Genomic DNA, 19373 nt, shown 5'->3' on the forward strand with positions numbered 1-19373 from the left:
CCCTGTTTTGTAGTTTGCACAAAAGGCCTTTTAAAAATCATTCTCTTTAGCAGTCAGGAGAGCTGGCATGTTCCACCATCGGAGCGTGTAATTAGAGGGAAGGGAGCTGCATGCTGATGGTTTGGCAGTTGGGGCAAGAGGCACGGAGCAAGCGCTCTGAGCGTAGCCTTCTCGGGGAGCATTGCAGCATGGATTCCCAAGCAGATTCCTAAGGGAGAAAGGTGGCAGCCACATCCTATGTTTCCTCTCGGCTCTTGCTCCTGCTTATTTTCCAGTAGGCTAAGACCGAAATCCTCTGCACGCACACACCTGGGAGTAAGTTCTATTCGGCATGGTGGAACTTACTTCCAAGTTGACTTGCTGCATGCGCTGTTAATACATTTATATTGTTAGATGAATCAGCCCTATAGCCTGAAATGCTGCACTGGGGTCATCACTTGCCTTGAGCACCTGCTCTGAGTTGCATGTTTCCTTTTGATAGGGCAGCCCCATGTGTACGGTGTAGTTGTAGACCAGCACATAGAGGTTTAGGGGTGCAATGGGTTCAAATTGCACTTCAGCCGTGAATCTGATAGCTCCAAGGCCTATTGTGAGAAATGTCTACCTTCTGGTGGTAAATTTTTGGTGCAATTCAGGAAAAAATTGAGGTTCTTCCTTTTGTGCACTCTGTTTTGGCACTACTATCGGTGCTGGGCCTAGGGTGGCTATATGAAAAGGAGGCTCCTGGATCTTTAACTCTTGTATAGAAAGGGGAATTTCAGCAGGTGTCATTTGTATGCATGCAGCACCTTGGGGAAATTCTCTCTTCATCACAACAGTTAAAGCTGCAGGAGGCCTGCCCTCTTTTGTATCTGGCCTTACAAATGACACCTGCTGAAATACCCTTTTCTCTACAACTGTTGAAGATACAGGAGCCCTGTTCTCCTTTTTATATGGTCACCCTAGGGGAGTGACAGCTATTAGATTGTAAGCCTATGCGGCAGGGTCTTGCTATTTACTGTGTTATCTGTACAGCACCATGTACATTGATGGTGCTATATAAATAAATAAATAAGAAGAAGAAGAAGAAGAAGAAGAAGAAGAAGAAGTCTCAGTGGTAAAAGAGGAATGCACTCAAAACATGTGCAGAATTTCCCTGTTCTCTATTATGGCATCACATCTTCCAAGGCTGAGGTTTTGCATTGGAAATTATTTCTGGAGTCCCTTCCCCGGCACCATGCATCATGATCCTGGAGGCCCAGCCTGAAGTGACATGTGCATGCGGTGGGGCAGTGCAGTGGTAAATTTTGAAATGTAGGCATTCATCAGAAAAGTCACTATAGCTACGCTCTTAAAGAGAGTCCAAAAATCCAGGCAGTTGCCTTGACCCATATCAACAAACCTGCTCTAGCAAGGTTCATCTCCACCAGGAGCAGGGCTTTTGTAAAACAAATGGGTCTTAACTGCCCAGTCAAGACCAAGCCAGCCGAAAATACTTTGCATTACAGGGGACAATATATTGTTGCTGGGAGAATTTATTTTCTTCTCCGCTACTGTGAGGGTTGCAGCCAAGCTCAGCTTTGAGAGAGACCCTGTGGTGTAGTGGGAGGCAGCACCAGCCCCACTCTGAGCTCTGTGGCTCCGCTACACCACTGTGTACGTGGGTTTTAAGGCCCAGCAATCAGCAGGGGGGGGGAGGGGGAAGGTGAGGCAGTGTAGTACAGAGCTGCCCCTTTGATCATTACTGAATTCTCCATCAATGGTTTTATGTCTTTGTAATCCACCTTGGACAGTGTGCTGTATACTATGCTAAAAAGAGAGAGAAAGAGAGAAATCTGCACTCAGGTTATCAAATTCTACACCAAGAAATGCTTTGAATTCCCTTTGGGGTGAGAAAGCAAAATCATCACTACCATTGTCTGAATTATGCTGTCAATACAAAGTACACAAGTTGAACAAATGTGCATATATTCTTATTTTATGTAATTCTATATGCACCTTTACTATTTTCTTGTAGTTCCTTTAGCCATGGGGAGGGACAAGGCATTGAAGCTCTGCCCCCAACAACTGGAAATCTTTTTTGGGTTTTGTGAAATTTCAGTAGCCATTGCCCACACAAGCATGTTGTCAGAAACAAGGACCAGAAACCTCCTTAAAAAAAAAAGTAAAGAAGAATAAATCAGATGTTGTAGTTCCTTGGTCAAATACATGTTTGCTTGCAAAATATTCCAGAGTCAATCCCTGGCATGGTTAATTAAAAAGATGTCAGGGCCAAACTAAATATGATGCTAAATGTCTAAGTAGGAAGCTCATCTGTGTTTTTTTTAAAAAACTAGCAGGCATGGCTGGAGAGCAATAGCTATGGGGACTGCGGCAAATGGGGAGATTTAACCCTTTCCTCTCCCACCATGGTCCCTATGGAAGTAGCACCATCACCTGTGCTGCGACTAACCCAAGGAAAAACTAACTCTTTTTTTACTGGGGCTAATAGCAGTGGTGGGGAGTGGGTGATTTTCATTGGAGGAGAAAACAGCCCCCTTCCCATTTGCTGCAGTCCAGATTAAAATTGTGGGGCCCTTGTGCCTGCTATTAATTTCAAAAACACTGACGTACTTCTGGAGGACGCATTTAGTGTCAGTTTGGCCCTCAGTTACCAGGGCCGGGGAAAACATTTCCTGGAGGCCTTGGAGAACTGTTTTTAGAAACAACAATAAATACTGCCCGAGATGGACCAAGGCTCTGGTTCAGCATGAGATAGATTGATGTGTACTTCATGTCCTTACGAAGCTATATTCTGTGCCTAATATCATGCTCAACACTCCTGTGGAATTGCAGCATGCATGCAGCCCAGATGCAATTTACTATAAGAAAGGCAGAGTACTAAATCTCTGCGAAATTATTTTTTTCAAATGAGCTTTCATGGAATAGAGTGGAGGAGAGAACAGAGCAGGGTAGGTAGGTAACCTGGTGCCCTCCAAATCTTTCGGACTACAATTCCCTTTACCACTGACCCTTGGCTATGCTGGTTGGGGCTGATGGGAATTGTAGTCTAAAACCTCTAAAGGGCAAACTGTTGCTTTTTCCTGGTATATATAGTTTCTATACAGAAAAATGGTGCAGAACCTTAGGTCTGGGCCCCCAATCTGGCTCTCTGCAGGTCCCAATCTGGCACTCCATGGACCCCCCAAAGCCCATGGCCCATTTTCTTGGTCCCTCCCCTTTCTACCGACTACCAATCATTTAGAGGTTTCCCAGTGTCTGCGCATTCCCCCCCCCTTCTAAATGGTTGGAATGCCTCTCCGAAAATGCTGTTATTTTTTGTATTTTGGGCCCACCACTTTTTGCCCCTGACCCATTTTTGTCACCAAAATGGATTTAATACAAATGCTGCAGATCATGCTTTGCGTGCTGTAATACTTGTCCATGTCTCATTGAACTGGCTGGATATTCATGTTATTCTCTTTTCTGTCTCACAAATTGCTCAGGATGTGCCTTCGGGTGCTTAGAATAATGCTTATCCTATTTAGGGCACGAGTTGTCGCTCACATCGCTAGTTGTATGCAAGGAGAGCTAGGTTGGAGGCCGTTGCATGCCTCTTCCCAAATGGGCTCGCTACTGCACCGCAAGGGTTTTGTGAGTGTTTTTTGACGGGGAGGAGTGGAAAACCATATGCAGATTGCCCAGTCAGAAAAGCCAGTTCTGGCAAGTGTGCGGAATAAAATGGCGCAGATGTTTTCCATCATGCAAATGATGTCTGATTGTGGACAGAACTGCTCTTCAGCGTCAGCAGAAGTGGCGGTAGTTTATCAGAGATACTGACACCACTGCTAGCTTTGGTACTTCTAAACTAAAGCTTTCAGTCTTTCTTCCCCTTAATCAGCTGCCTTTTCTCTTTTTACAGGCCTCCTTGCATTGCCCAAGCTATCAATAATCAAACCCCCTTTGTCTGTCATGCTGATACATATGTCCCAGAATGCATCCCCTCAATACTGCTAGCCTTGCATCTCCGTTCCTTTCCCTCTCTTTGTTGTCTTCCCCACTATCTAAATTTAGATTGTAAGCTCCTTGGGGCAAAGACCTGTCTTTTTTGCTTATATTACTCCATAAAGTACCATATATAGTGATGGCACTATGTCGTGCTCTCTCTCTCTCTCTCTCTCTCTCTCTCTCTCTCTCTCTCTCTCTCTCTCTCTCTCTCTCAAAACAAACTGTTCTTAAAATTACATCACAGGGGTGCGCTACAACTTCAAGCCCAGGGGCCACATCTGGTTTTCCTGGGGTCCTAATCTGGCCCTCTGACATTTTCTCTTTCTCTGCTTCCCCCCACCTTTTCCCCAGCCACCCATTGGTTGGTGGTGTTCTGGCTGGTATCCTGTGCATTTATTTTCCCCATTCTGAAAGGTTGGAATGCTTTTCTTAAGGCTGTGCTACTGGCAGTAAGAGCTAGGTTAGACTTTTGGCACCAGATGAAAACCTCCTTTTCGAACAGGCCTTTTGATTAGACTGTTGGACTTACATTTTAGAGCAAAACTAGCTGTACCTGGCGTAACATACGCCGTTGTAGCATATCTTAATATTTATTAATTAAATATTATTGTGGGGGCAGGGGTTGATTAGAGGCCGCTGATACAGCGCTGTCTGGCAGACCTGCGGGGCAGGGAGGTAAGGGGAGGGGGGACAGGTGTCCCCCTCTCCCTGGGGTTCCTGTCAGCCTTGGGCCACCTGCCCAGCTCGCATGAGATTAGGCCGGGGCCTGGGCTCGCAGCAGGTGAGTGGCCTCCCACCTGGCCACCAAGGGCCCCGGCTGTGCCTCGCTCATGCTCTGGACAGTGTCGCTGCCCCCTTCGTGAGGGTGGGGGAGTGAAGAGGCAGAAAGGGGGGTAGGATTACCTTGGAAAGCCCGGAGGAGTCAGGGGAGGGACTTAACAACCTGTATCAGCTGACTTTACACGTTGTTACTGTTGCTTAGCAACTTGTATCAGCTGAAGCCTTTATGGAAACATACCTAAGCATTTTATATAGATAGCTGAGAGTTGGTACATATAAAATGTTGATACTGACGGGTTGCTGTGTATTTTTGTTTTCTAATGATATATTGTGCATTGTGACTCACCTTGGGATCATCTTGTGATGAAGGGTGGGATTTACATTTTATAAGAGAGTGAACAATACACAGATTGAAATACAAGTTATCCTTCAGATTGTGCATTTCTCCAAATTTTGAGATGGAGTTCTTGGCTCAAAAATGTGTACTTTACAGCATATTTAATACTTTTTTTAGCTGTGTATATTTATGTTTACATTTTATCTGTACGCCGCCCTGAAATCCTAGTGATACAAGGCAGGATACAAATGTTTTAATAAATAAATAAAATAAATAAATATTTTATGGGGAGGAGATGGGAAAATGTGAACTTTCATATGTTAAAAAAAACAATTGCAGAAAATTGGACAGAATGGACTGATGATTGAATACACGTGATACAGACCACAAATTAACTGGTTCGTCCATCCTTACTTTGAGTGCACTTGTTTACTTTCTCCCATATAAGGGAATTATTGCCAACTTGCCATTCACTTGTAAGGTGAGAGCACAGCACTCCATTAGGATTCATAGAATAGCAGAGTTGGAAGGCGCCTACAAGGCCATCGAGTCCAACCTCCTGCTCAATGCAGGAATCCACCCTAAAGCATCCCTGACAGATGGTTGTCCAGCTGCCTCTTGAAGGCCTCTAGTGTGGGAGAGCCCACAACCTCCCTAGGTAACTGATTCCATTGCCGTACTGCTCTAACAGTCAGGAAGTTTTACCTGATGTCCAGCTGGAATCTGGCTTCCCTTAACTTGAGCCTGTTATTCCATGTCCTGCACTCTGGGAGGATCGAGAAGAGATCCTGGCCCTCCTTTGTGTGACAACCTTTTAAGTATTTGAAGAGTGCTGTCATGCCTCCCCTCTGTCTTCTCTTCTCCAGACTAAACATGCCCAATTCTTTCAGCCTCTCTTCATAGGGCTTTGTTTCCAGACCCCTGATCATCCTGGTTGCCCTCCTCTGAGACTTTATAGCCCCAAATACACACACATCCAGCCTGCCATAATGCTGGGCATTTTGCTAGTAATAATACTATTAATCCGTGCTGCTGCTTCCTCCATTTCAAAGGACACTATTTGTAGCTATACATTTTCTAATTCTCACTCTCTCCTCTCATTTCTCAGCCCATCCACACCCCAATCCTGTCTGGAGAAAATCTTGACAGATCAGACCAAAATTTCCATCTAATTCTTGCCTCTGAAAATGGCCAGAGGCTCCTTGGAAGCTCACAAGTATGTCTTGCCTATCTAGCGTAGATCGTAAACCCCCTGCCACCGATGGGAGATTCTCTCCTGTGCCAAGCAGCTTGTCTGGGTGTTTAAACAGGATGATGGTGTGAGAAGAAAGAAAGGGTTAAACCCTCACGCACCATGGTCCCTATTCTGATTATGGCCCCCAGGAGGTGTTATTTACACCTTTAAGACGATGTACAGAATTTCACATGAAGCTTTGATCATGTCATGGTCATGTGTTGGTGTGAAATCTCAAACAGAGGTGGTATTACAATCATAGAATTGAAGGAATGTAAGAAGCTGCCTTCTACAGAGTCGGACCGCGGATCCATCCAGCTGAGCGTTGTCTATGACTGGCAGTGGCTCCCTGGGATTTAAGACAGCAGTCTTTCCCAGCCCTACCTGAAGTTGTCAGGGACTGGACCAGAGACCTCTTGCATGCAGAGCATGTGCTCTACCACTGAGCTATGGCCCTTCCTTCCCCTTCCCACAAAAGGCAACTAGTCTAATAGATAGTGGGCCTTCCAGCCTTTGCTTATAAAACTCCAACAATGCAGAGCCCACCAACAGTCTGCTCCACTGTCAAAGGGCTCACACTGTCAAGAAATTCTTCTCACTATTCTATGTATGCTACTCCAACTTCCCAGTCAATTTGGGGAAAACTGGTGTTCCTCCAACAGCACAAACCAGGCATGCCGTTCAGGCTTTCCCCGTTGTTTAGGAACTCAGGAATGCTCTGAGTCCCACTGAATCTGCCATCCACACTTTTGTGGCCTGCTCCAGCATGACAGAGTACCCTCCAGTCTCCCTCCCCTAGGTGCAGAGCTTTGTCTTTGTTTGTTTCTGAAAATGAAGTGGACTATTACTAGTCATTCTAGGGGCTCTAATTCCAAGCAATTTTTACAAGATAAAAAATGGAAATCCATCAAGCTGTGCCTGGTTCATCAGTCTTAGATTTCCACTTTCATTTCTCTCCATCTTCACAAGCCTCTTTGGCCACCCAAACGTCTCCTGTGCATTTTCCTGTACCTGGGAGAGTCTCAGCATCTATTTATTGGGCTATTTCCTTCAAGACTTACTACTTCAACAACAACAAAATATTAATACCTTTATTAGGCCAACCAAAAGATCAGGAAAAATGCGCAAGATCTCCAGATTTCTTCATCAGGCAAGATATTATAAGAAGCAGGTATGTGCGGCAGGGTGGGGTGGGGATAGGGGAAGGGAACTTGATGGTTAAATCATGTTGCCTGTATAGTCAGAGTCCCAAAATGGTATGGGGATCTGGAGATCTCAAAATGTTGCACTTCCTTCAACGAAGTCTTTCCTGAGCTACCCTTTTGCCAAGGCTGCATCGCACAGTACACAGCAATTGGGGTTTGCCACTGAGTCCCCACCACCACAAAAGCCACAGTCAATCCCAGTTCTGTGACAAGTGAACCTCTGTGATACATATATTTTCAAACATCTATTTGTCACATCTGCACTTTACATTTTTAGGTGTACATTTAGATGTATGCCTGAAAATGTATGCATTAAACAGTCCTTACATGCCTGCATCTTCACCCAGTATCCACCTCTCCTGACCTTGTCACCTCATCTCAGGCTGTAATGCACTAACTTATCCCTCTGCCAGTCTCAATTGGACGAAGTTATAATCCTTCTAGGTAGAAACTATCACTCCTGCATTCTGTATAGCAAAATGCATACTCTTGCCTTCAACTAAATTAGGTTGATTTTTTATTACAGGGCAATGTAATTTCAAATGTTCATTAGCGGTAGAGCACATGCTTTGAATGCAAAAAGCCCTAGGTTCAGTCCTTGACATCTGCGGATAGGTTCTGAAGCCCTGGAGAGTGGCTCAGTGGTCTGAATTAGTCTAAGGCAGCTCCCTATGTTCCTAATGGCTTCCATCCAACAAACTCAAGGGTGTTAGTGCTCCTCCAGATATCTGCATTCTCTGTCAACCCCTGGTGAGTCCTTAATTGATCAAACACAGCAATCTTTATGTAATTGTAAGCTAATCTTTGCTTAAAAAGAAGGGTAGTAGCAGTCACAAGCAGCAAGAGAACAATCCCATCCTGAACCAACTGTGCATCAAGAAATGTCTAATTTTGCACTCAGAATGCATTACAGAAACCTATATACTTAGATTTCTGCTCTCAGAATAAATTATGGAAATCATTAGATGTACTTTTCTAGTAAAATAATATTTTTTAGAATACCCAGAATATAATGAATTACATGAGTCAGTGAGGATCCAGCATTGATAGGAAGGAAGCAACTTAATTTCCCATCAGTCTGCGGGGATGAGCAGTGAGGATTTTCCCTCCTGGACAGTCCTTCACTCCATTGGGGCCTCTGATCTCTGGGCCTTCCCTATAACTGCCTGATCTATTCTGACGTTTAAATGCATGGGTACAGAATCTTAGGCCCAGGAGCCCAATCCAGCCTTCTGTGTGTTCCCAGATGGCCCTTCCCTCTTCCCGTTTCTTCTGACCACCAATGGTTTGCTTGTTTCCCAGTTTTTTCCCCATTCTAAAAGTTTTAATTGCCTCTCCTTCATTACTGGGCAGTCAGAGTTTTAAGCTAAAATATGTTGGTATTTTTGGTCCCTCCCCTTTTACCTTCAGCGACACCCACCATTGGAATGCAGCCTCTGGGAACTTTCCGGAAACAGAATTTGGCCCCCCAGGCTGAAAGAGCTTCAATATCCCTCCTTTAGTGGGACAATGAGAGCAGCTTCAAGTAGGAGTATGCTGAGATGGGGAGCAGCTTTCAAAAGTTCCTGTTAGAGGAACTGGACAATTACTGAGGGAGGAAATGCAGGGCACATGAGCTTCCAGCTTCCCCTGTAACATTGTCATGACTGAAGCTACTCTTACTCAAACGTCTGGCCCCAGGTACAAGACCTGATGGTGGCCCAAAAATGTCAGGACCATTTTGACTGCCATTGACTGAGCTGCCCAGCTGTCAGAGAGGCTCTTGCCTGCCTAGGATTTGACTGGTCATTATATTTGAGATATTTCCTCCAGGTAGGCTAGTGAGTGATCTTCCCCTCCTCCTCATGTAGCTTGTGGTTTGGCTCACTGGCTTGAGCCTTCCAGAGCTTTTTGCTTGGCATGCATCTGCTCTGTATTTATGGCTCTCTCTGATCTTGCCTAAGAAGGTGGGTTTGTGGGACATTGGATGAGCTGACAGTCCTTCTTTCGGGACCAGGTGCTAGTTGGGACAAGAAGGATTTGGGGCCTGTTTTGACTCAGGAATTCTTATTACTGACTGCTTCTGTAGCCTAGGTGATGTTGGCAGCTTGTGCATTAGTTGCACACTTGCCATTGTGCAACACTTAGTGAGGCTGTTTATTTACCTTCCATCCCTATGCCACCCCCGCCCCAAGATGTCAGCTTTGCTGCTATTTCAGATTCCTTATCTTGGTGAGCAGCTGGGTGCCAATTTTAGAGCCAGCTGGGCCAACGGACATCTCTGCAGATAGCTCTTGACAAAACTGTTTACCTTGTGAGGGTTCTTTTTTTAAAAAAATGTGTGCCTGCAGCAGAACACACTCTAACCCCAGAATCAAGAGCACAGTCAAGAGCAATTCCACCCCCCGCCCCCCAAAAAACACCTGACTTCACCCCAAACACCTGGCAGCGAGCCTGAACTTGCTGCCGATTTGTGGTTTCATTTGTCTTATGCGGTTGCCCCCATCATCTATGAAACCCGAAAAGGAAGCCACCTGTGAATCCTGAAAAGGGGAATGCAAAGAGAACTAGCTGTGATTTTATTGTTTACAAAAAGTGATGGGGGGGGGACACAGATCGAAAAGCGTCTCAGCAATTTCAGTGAAAATAACAAAAACCACATTTGCAGGAAGTGCATCATAATCATCACCATTAAAAAATAATTTAAAAATCAGCCCACAAGAAGCCCAGGAAACTCTAATGTTGATAAATAAGATAGCGTGGGGGTAAAGCAAGTTTCTTCAAGTAGTTGAAGGTTGTTTGGAAAGGGAATTGCTACTTATGGTGTGCATCTTGGCCCCATTTTGATCTCTGATAAACAAGTCTAAGAGGTTTGTGTATTGTTCTAAAAACGTTTTGACCAAATGTGTGTGTTGCTTCCTGTTCATATATTTTTACAGATCCTTCATGTTTTGGAGGCATAAGAAGTAGGAAACTAAACTAATCATTGACAGAGTTTGTTTTGTAAATGAAGGCAGAATGGTGTAGCCTAAGCTTGTTTGAGAAATAGAGAGTGTGATGAGGAGGCAATAAAGAGCCAAACTAAATGTGACGGGTACAGGCCTGTGTATTAAAATTGGATCTACTGGCAAATCTACATAACAGGGCTGGTCTTACCGTTAGGCAGAGTGAGGAGGCTTCCTCATGTGATGGAAGCTGAGGTTTGGGAAGCAATGGTGGGGAGTTGGAGGTCAGAGCTGTGTGTGCCACACATGGCCTACTCTGGGGGGCCTGAACTAGTGTGCTGCCTTCAGGAGTGTGCTCTTGAACTAGTGTGCTGCCTTCTTCTGTCACAAGTGTTGAAAATAAAACAATGTGTCAGCCTGGTCAGCTTCTGTATATGGAATGGGGAGGTGCCATCTTGTCCTTTGCCTTAGGTCTCAAAATGTCCTGTCAACATAGGATAACATGTGATTTAAAGCATGTGAGTTGGAAAAGCTGGGTCTTCCCCCCACCCTCGCTTTTCACTCCAGAACCACCAGGCCTCAAGCCTTTCCCCTTAAAATTGTGTGCTTTTGTATAGGTCAGAAACATAAACCTTTGCCAGGATAAAAACGGCAACTGCTTTAGGATACAATACAGTGGGGCAGGAGGGGGTCACCCCCCTACAGCCCACCCATGCTATGCTTTGAACTGCCCCCTTCTATATAATGAGTTGAGTTGAGTCTGTGGCTGTCGCATCTAGTTTGACCTTACGAGAGACATAGTAACTATGTTTTTAAAAAGATGAAAGATAAGCTAGTTTGTAGAAGTATAATAGAATAGTGTTATTTTGTTTGTCATTCCAGCTCTTAAAACTGAAATTGCTGTGCAAGCTAATAAGGTTTTCTCTTCTTGCCTTGCCGTAGTGACCTGTTTAATAATTACCATGAGAGGACTAGATAGATATACAGAATTGCTGTGGTCTCAATAAACCGCTTTGATGTCCTATTTGTTTTACCCCACCGATGTGGTAAATAGCTGGGCTGTCCATAATTTATCAGGTTAAAAGGTGGCAACCCGGCTTTCAACTCTCTTAAAAACAATCATCTGTCTCCAACCTTAATTGACGAGGGCCGTTTTGTAGAGTGCCAGTGATTTAGTTTCTAAGGCACTCCTCCCCTCAGGGTGAAACAGAAACATGGGAATAGGGGTAATAAAAGTTGTGGGGATTTAGGGCCATTCATAAAATAAGGCATGCATCAAGGGGGGATAGAAGGTAATCGAAAAAGCATAGTTCTCACTGAGGTGTTAAACCTGTGCCTGGTCTGTACCACTTCAGACGACATGATTTCATCGCTTCTCCACATAGAAAACTAGATTTAGAGAAGGGTTCTACCTTGGCCCATGTAGGGCTTTAAATTGTTCTCTGGAACAGATTAGAGCCAGTGGACCTCTTGAAACACAGGCGAGTTATGTTCCCAATCAACCAATCCCAGTTAGTAGCCCCGAAGCTTGATTTTGTATGAATTTTCAGTTTCCAAGCAGTCTTCAAACATGGCCTCCAAGACATTGCATTGCAGTTGCCTAGCCTGGAAATCCACTGAGTGAGCATGGATAACCAGAGCCAGCTATCTGAATTAGAGGGCAGCCCAGGCACATATTTACAGCTTCAGTGACAACCAGACCAAAGTTTGTGCTGGAGGAATCAGTGGTTGAAAATGTGCTGACACACTCAGCTGCTTCCTCCTCTGGCACAATCATTTCGCACAAGAGCTGGGAACTGGTGGCCCCCCAGGTGCTTGTTTATTTATTGCACTTCTATGCCACCGAATAGCCAAAGCTTTCTAGGCGGTTCACCAAAAAATATGTAGGGCTTCAGTTGTTGAACTTCAGTTGGACTTCAAAGATATTGTTGGACTCCAGTTCCCATCAGTCCCAAGCAGCATGGCCAATAGTCAGGAATGATGAGAGTTGTAGTCCCAACAACATCTGGGGGTTGCCATGTCATTACACTCTGTGCCCATCAGTACATTGCCTTTCTTTCCCTTAGTTCAGATTTTCTTGACCTGCTATCCTCTGGATGTGTTGGAGTTCAAGTCCCATCATTCCCAGCTACTACATCTTGTGCCTGATGGTTGGGGATGGTGGAAACTGTAGACCACACAACACCCAGAGGGTGGTGGGTTGGGGAAAGCTGGCTTAGTGTTTTTTCCCCCCACATGGTCTGAAACGATGCATAATGAATCTGTGGAGGTGGATTGCTCCTCCTGTCCCTGTAGTTCAGGGGTGGGGACAGGAGGAGCAAACCTGCTGCACCTTCACACATTCTTTATCCATGGCTTCAAATTCTTAACTAGGAATATCAAAGAAATCCACAACAGATTCAGATGAGTTTGGGGTGTTTTTTTGTCTAACCTTCGGATTCCATAGCGGACTCCTTTTTCTGAGTTGTGAGGATTCTGCAGAATTGTGGACTGGTTTTTCATGGGAGGGTGTGGGGGTGTGGGTTGTTGTACAAATTTGCACTTGCACGAATGTTCATTGGGTGAGCTTGGGCCAGTCATCATCTCTCAGCTGAATCCATGTCGCAACTTTGTTTTGCGTGTGAAGTGGAGTGTTGGGAGGCAGAACCACATAAACCATACTGAGCTCCATGGAGGAAGGGCTGATGAAAAAGTCATAAATAAATAGATGCATACGCGCTCCTGCGTACACACACACATAACCCTATGGCCACATGGAGGATATTGCAATTTTTAACACACACAAAAATTACAAATTCCTAACGGGTTGTTTTGGAAGGTACAGATATGTTATTGATACCTATTTTCAGTGGACTGTTTATTTTTCAGTAAATAAGCATTCCTCACACATATGGAAAATGAAGTTATTCACTCTAGGTCTTAAAAATGTGTTCTAGGGGTGTCCTTGGAGTGGGGGGAGTCTGCAATAAAATGACACAGGCAGTGACTTGAGGCCATGTGCTGTGATGCTATTGAAGGGCTTCAAATGGTTTCCTTTGCCTCTTTTAAGAAAGGCCCCACAGGAAACACAGGTATTGGTGCTATAGAACTTGTAATACAAAGTCTCTGCCCAAAATTAGATAGGCAAGAAGGGGAGGCAGCCAAAGATTGATGAACCATCTTGGCAAGGATACCTGAGAGAGCACCTTCTCCCCTACTAACCTGCCTGGTCACTGAGGTCATCCGAGGGCCTGCTCCTGGTGGTTCCACCTAGATCCATCCTCCGTTTGGAATCCACCAGGGGAAGAGCCTTCAGCGTGGTGGCACCCCTGCTGTAGAACTCCCTGCCTCTGAAGGTCAGGCAGGCGCCAACCTTGTACTCCTTTCGGCGCCTCCTGAAAACATCTTTATTCCAAGAAGCCTTTCTTTAACATGCAGCCTTGGATTTCTGTGTTGTTGTTGTTTTGCTTCTTTTTAAATTTATTGAAGGGCTTCAAATGGTTTCCTTTGCCTCTTTCAAGAAAGGCCCCACAGGAAACACAGGTATTGGTGCTATAGAACTTGTAATACAAAGTCTCTGCCCAAAATTAGATAGGCAAGAAGGGGAGGCAGCCAAAGATTGATGAACCATCTTGGCAAGGATACCTGAGAGAGCACCTTCTCCCCTACTAACCTGCCTGGTCACTGAGGTCATCCGAGGGCCTGCTCCTGGTGGTTCCACCTAGATCCATCCTCCGATTGGAATCCACCAGGGGAAGAGCCTTCAGCGTGGTGGCGCCCCTCCTGTGGAATTCCCTGCCTCTGGAGGTCAGGCAGGCGCCAACCTTGTACTCCTTTTGGAGCCTCCTGAAAACATCTTTATTCCAAGAAGCCTTTCTTTAACATGCAGCCTTGGATTTCTGTTTTTGCTTCTTTTAAATTTTGTTTTAACTGTTTTATTCTGTTTTTATTTTCATTTTACCTTGTACACCGCTCCGAAATCTTTCAATGGGGAGCGGTACATAAATATTCTAAATAAATAAATAAGGATGTACGAGAATTTCATTTCAGTTTATCACTCGAAAGTGCTCCGTTTGCAATCTCAAATGGGACCTCACGTCCTCTGAAAATATTTGTAAATTCCCGAAATTAGTCATGTTTGCAAAATGTGCTATTTTTAAAAAATGCACTTTAAAAATGCCTACATTAAGAAATGCATCCTTCTAAAAAAAATACCATTTAAAAAGTGCATGCTTTAAAAATTTATTTATTTATTATTGCATTTATATCCCGCCTTTTTTCTTCCAAGGAACTCAAGGTGCAGTACATAATCCTCCTCATCTCCATTTTATCCTCACAACAACAACCCTGTGAGGTAGGTTGGGCTGAGAGCCTGTGACTGGCACCCAGTGGGTTTCCATGGCCAAGTGGGGACTAGAACCCGGATCTCCCGACTCCCAGTCTAATATTTTAGTCACTACACCACACTGGCTCTTTTGATTGGTAGCACTAGGAGTTCTGTGTCTGGAAGCATCCGGAGTGGCCTGTAACCAAGCCGGGGAGCCTTAAGAGCATAAGAAATGCTGTGCTGGATCCAACCAAGTCCAGCACTTTAGTCACTACACCACACTGGCTTTCCATTCATATTTTCAGTCTTTAATAATTGAAAAAGATACTTTTCCTGATGAAAATGCACCCGTCTCCTTTTTGAATGAATAAAAGAAACAGGTCACAAATGAGAACGGGAGCGAGTCCAACCAAGCTTTGAAGTGCATTTCTGAGAATTTTGGCAAGCTTGAGCATCCCTGGTTCTCCCATTCCTATTGGCAAGCAACCTGATACCCTCTCCAGATGTGTTGTGTTGGACTACAGCTGCTCCCTAATGCCTGGCCACTGGCCATGCAGAACGTGGCTGATGAAAGTTGTCATCCAAAACATCTGGAAGTCAGCAGGTTGCCTGTGGAGAAGAAGAGCTAGGAAAGGTGGTTTGAGGACAGGGACAGGTCTGTTGAAGATGGGGCTCTTCAAGACAGACTTCAAGCAGGAGAGAGAAGCAGCTGGAGAAGGAGAAAGGAGAAAACTGCCACAAGCTTAGTAAAACCAGGCAGAATGGCAGAAAGCATAGAAATGAGCATAGGAAGGAGGAGCCAGCAGGAATATTTTAATATTCATTTTGTACACTCAGAATTTTTGGTCTACAACCCAAATTCCCGCATTGATTTCTGGCCCCCCAAAATGCTTTGGATGTTGGCATTTTGGGCTCCGGGAGCTGAAGATGCCATGGCATTCCAACAGCAAACATGATCTGCCAGACCAGTATCTACCTTTCAGGATGCACAGGTCTATTTAGGATATTTGCCGAGTCTTGGATGAAATTGCTTGGACGTGTTTAACTTTGCTGTGAGGCAAAAGAGTAAAACCTGCCAGCATCCTTAGTAAAAAAAATTCTTTTTCTGGATCCTACAAGGAGTAGCATTTCAAAGGAAAAGAGCAGGTGGCATAAAGATGCTTTTGCTATAACGGCAACATCATATTTTCTGCAGCAGAGAGCACAGCTTAGTTGATCTCCTTCATTTTTTACTGCCTTGTTAAATCCCTTTTTAATTCTTTTTGGTACTTGTTCCCCTCCCCCTGCCCCCGCCTTTCCACATAACAAGATCCCATAAAATATTTTTATGGAGGAAAAAGCTTGTCTTTCCCTTGCCAATCTGTGAAGCCGTCCTTACACTCCATTGCTTATTACATCCATAACTGAAGCACTATGTTATCGCAAAATGGCCATCTTGACAACAAGGCTAAACCTGTAACTGGGACAGTGCCATTTTGGGGAGTTGGAATCAGCAACCTCAGAAGTAGGATCTTGTAGATTCCGTGTACATGGAACATGTTCAACAAAAGTGAGGCTATCGGGGGAATTCAAAATGTCAAATAGGTTTAAGAATATAAGATTTGCTTCTGCTGGCTCAAAGGAATATTCCACTAAACCAAAATTTTGTTGTTTCACTCTGGCTAGTTGGTATCTAGACACACACACTTAGATCCCATCCTACGGTTGTCTAAAACTTACTGACCCTGTACACAGAGGTTTTGCTTCTAATTATCAAAGCTAGTACTCAACAACAGAACTATTGTCCTTGTCAAAATTGCAATTCCTTTTTGCTTGGGTTAGCACTAGGAATGCTATAGAATTTCATTTCAGCCCTTATTTTTAAATGAACCAACTTAATTTGCACTTCCCAGACATATATGGTTATCCTTTGGTTTGCGCACTCCTCCAGATTTTGTAATCTAGTTCTTTCCTCAAAATATGCATACACGGATGTGAATTTTTGGATTTTTTTTTTTTTTTTCATTTTTGGAAGATCTAATTTTTTTTTTTTTTGCAAAAAACATTACTGAACAGACTTACGATTGAACACACATGGATCTGACATGGGCTGGAAATAGACTGATGCATCTATCCCGAGTCAACACCATCCTTTCACCTATGCTGAAGGGGGAAAAATATAACTCCCATATCAATGAAATTATAATACAGGTCAGATATTACACTGGAATAGGAGGAAGTGCTTACTCTTGGGCTCTGCTCTTCAGTTTTCGAAGGGCATTAATTTACTCATGCTGTTGACCAAGAAGGGCCAACTACTCTATTCTTCAGACACTGCCGTTGGGTCCGGAAGTATATTTTCCCCATACAAATTGGTTGTATAATAAAGTTGCCATCTTAAAGTTGCCTAAACGGCTTGGGGCCAGGCAATCTGAAGGAATGTCTCCTCCCGTATGTACCTGCCCAGACCCTAAGGTCATCCTCAGGGGTCCTTCTCTGCGAGCTCCTGCCAAAGGAAGTGAGGCAGGTGGCTACCAGGAGGAGGGCCTTCTCTGCTGTGGCACCCCAGCTGTGAAATGAGCTCCCTAAAGAGGTTCGCTCTCCCTAAAGAGGTTCGCTACATTATATGCCTTTAGACGCCAGGTGAAGACGTTTTTATTCTCCCAGCATTTTAACAGTCTATAAATAAATTTTAACGTGTTTTAAATTTGTAATTTTGCATTGCTGCTGTTTTTATCTGGTTGAGCTTTTATATTGTATTTTATATTATGGTTTTATACTGTTGTTTTATATTTTGAATGTTTTTAATTTTTGTGAACCGCCCAGAGAGCTCTGGCTATTGGGCGGTATAGAAATGTAATAAATAAATAAATAAATAATTTAGCAGGAAGGAACTCACAGTTATGGAAGCCCTGCATTCAGACGTAGCATGATTTATGAATATGCATATGAGATGTTATGTATGAAATTGAAAAGAGAGATGTAAATATAAAGGAAGAAATATCTCTTTTCCTTACAACCTGAAAGTATCTTGCCCTTCCTGCTAGGAACTAAAATATGTAGCTATATGTTTTGCTTATACCTTAGCTAAAAATCATTATGCAGCTAGGGCCTGGTCATATTTCCTAGGGGGAATGATCTGGCCTGTGGACCGAGGTGGTTTACATGGCCCCCCCTCCATTTTATCCTCACAACAACCCTGTGAAGTAGGTTAACCTGGGAATCAAGGACTGGCCCAAAATCACCCAATGAGTTTCATGGCCGAGGAGGGACTAGAACCCAGATCTCTCAACTCCCAGGCCAACAATCTAACCACTACACCACACTGGCTCTTGCTATATTTTAGATTATAGACTTTAAAATCTCTCTGGCATTTAAAGAATTTTAGTGAAACCCACCTCCCGCTGTTACCATTTTTAACGCCATTTGCTTTTCTTGTTATTGCTTGTTACATCTTATTTTTTTAGTATGTTGTACACTGCTCTAGAAAGTAAAAGTATCAAAAATTAAGGGTGATCCAGAATTTTAAGTAAATAGACAAAATGAATAAATACTCAGAAGATGGACAGAGTCTGGGAACTAGATGGTGGTAGTGTGTTGTAATGTTGGACTGAGATTCGGGAGATCTGAGTTCTAGTCCCTACTTGGCCATGCCACTCACTGGGTCACTGGGTCAGTCATTAATTCTCAACCTAACCTACCTCAACAGGACTGTTGTGAGGATAAAACGGAAAGGAAGAGGAGGATCATGTACATCACTTTGGGCTCCTTGCAGGAAAGGCAGGATATAAATATAATAATACAAATAAAATAAGGTAGAGGCCAGGCAAGAGTCCCTGGGGAGACCAGAGACCACGAGGGAGTTCTGTGGAGTATCAATATCTAAGCCTTAGGAGATCCAGCAACCCTGGAAGCTACGTGAGACAACCAGTGGCTGAAGACTAGGGCCATGCGGTGGCTTCTATGGGCTCCTCCCCAAGGTTATTACTTTAAGTAGATCATATTATACAAAAATAAATGAGTGTGAGGATTTGTTTGATGTGCATTATTTTCAGATTGCAACTTTTTTTCCTGGGTGCAATATTTGGTTCAGCTTTGTGTGGTATTTAAATTATTATTTTTTAAATGCAAAACCTATACTGACTTATGAATAGCCATCCTATGTTTTGAATGGGGTAGCTAAGCTAAAGTGACTGTTATTGAAGGAGCATCACAGACCTTTCAGGAATGAAGAATGGCCTTAGGCTCCGAGAGAATCTTATCAGTGGCGGGGAAATGGTTTGGGGCTTGCTTGGTCCTGAGAGCTGTTGGCTTCTTTTACTGCTGGCAATGAGTCAAGGTGCCAGAGAAGGGATGTGGAACTTTTGGTACTTGGCTGTGGTTTTGTGAGATTTGTGTACTTCCCCTTCCTGGGGAAGGCACTGGCTTGGTTCTCCTGTTTTCAGATAATGCAAGCCATTACTGGGCTTCAGAGCGGTGTTCCACAAAAATCCTTCCCCCTATGAACCAACCCGCACTTCATTTTCGCTTTCTTTCAGTTCCTTTCTTTCCATATTTACTGTATCAGAATGTTTGTCTGTCTTTGTCCTTCTGTCTGCCTCTGCTTGACAGCAGGGGCTTTGGGGCCGTCATCCTCCCCTGA

The 19373-nt window shown here is 44.1% G+C and overlaps 1 protein-coding gene across 9 annotated transcripts in view; it reads left to right on the top strand.

Annotated features, from left to right (window-relative positions):
- Positions 1–19373, top strand: part of SRCIN1 (SRC kinase signaling inhibitor 1) — a 324300-nt gene that overhangs the window by 136546 nt on the left and 168381 nt on the right. The gene's annotated exons all lie outside the window — the stretch shown is intronic.

Source organism: Elgaria multicarinata, chromosome 11 (assembly GCF_023053635.1).
Source record: "Elgaria multicarinata webbii isolate HBS135686 ecotype San Diego chromosome 11, rElgMul1.1.pri, whole genome shotgun sequence".
Lineage (NCBI taxonomy): Eukaryota > Metazoa > Chordata > Lepidosauria > Squamata > Anguidae > Elgaria > Elgaria multicarinata.